Source organism: Crocuta crocuta, unplaced genomic scaffold (genome assembly GCF_008692635.1).
Source record: "Crocuta crocuta isolate KB4526 unplaced genomic scaffold, BGI_CrCroc_1.0 scaffold112, whole genome shotgun sequence".
Taxonomy (NCBI): Eukaryota; Metazoa; Chordata; class Mammalia; order Carnivora; family Hyaenidae; genus Crocuta; species Crocuta crocuta.
The window spans coordinates 320,106-321,137 of NW_027528818.1; the positions used below are offsets into that span (position 1 = coordinate 320,106).

The window sequence follows — 1,032 nt, forward strand, 5'->3', positions numbered from 1 at the left end:
GGGCTAAGTGAAGTGCTACCAACATTCATGCTGCGTAAGCTTCAGGTTGTGGTAAAATCTTTGCTGTTTCCTAGGGGAACCTCGAGCATTCTCATTTCTGTCCCTTGCTTAGGCTATCCTCATTAAATTGGTCTCTGTGTTCTGGTTCATCTTTCTTGTTCTTAAAGGCTCACATCTAATGTAGCTTCTTACACTAGTTTTGTATAGTCAGCAGATATTACTTAAGCCCTTGGTATGAGAAAGTTACCATAGTGAATACCACAAAGAAGACATGATCTGATCCTGCACGTAGACTAGATGTATGTCTGCTAAGTGACCTCTTAGTGGAGGGGCAGTGAGCCATCCTGAAGTCACTTCAAGAAGAAGGCACTTCCAAAGAGAGTGGTGAAGCAAGCCTTCATGGAAGAGATGAGATTTGACTTGAGTTATAAAGAATGGCTACATGGGGCGCCTGGGTGGCTCAGTCAATTAAGCGTCCGACTTCAGCTCGGGTCATGATCTCTCGGTTGGTGGGTTCGAGCCCTGCATTGGGCTCTGTGCTGACAGCTACCTCAGAGCCTGGAGCCTGTTTCAGATTCTGTGTCTCCCTCTCTCTCTGACCCTCCCCTGTTCATGCTGTCTCTCTCTCTCTCTCAGAAATAAATAAAACATTAAAAAAAACAAACAAACAGAATGGCTAAGTATTCAGTGAACCGAGATGCAGAGAAGGGGTTCTTGGTGGGGAAAAGAATAATGCAAATGTGGACACACACACACACACATACATACACACACACGTGGGACAATGGGAATAGAAAAAGATTGAAAAATAGGGATGCCTGGGTGGCTCAGTCAGTTAAGTGTCCAAGTCTTGGTTTCGGCTCAGGTCATGATCTCACAGTTCATGGGATTGAGGTCCCCGCTAGGCTGTGCACTGATGGTGTGCAGCCTGCTTGGGATTCTCTCTCTCCCTCTCCCTCTCTGCCCCTACCCTGCGCTCGCTCTCTCTCTCTCTCTCTTTCTCTCTCTCTCTCTCTCTCCTCTCTCTCTCTC

General features: G+C 46.9%; 1 protein-coding gene across 4 annotated transcripts in view; it reads left to right on the forward strand.

The window, feature by feature from the left end:
• The window catches only part of SLC10A7 (solute carrier family 10 member 7), a 259,094-nt gene that overhangs the window by 217,952 nt on the left and 40,110 nt on the right, over positions 1-1,032 (forward strand). The gene's annotated exons all lie outside the window — the stretch shown is intronic.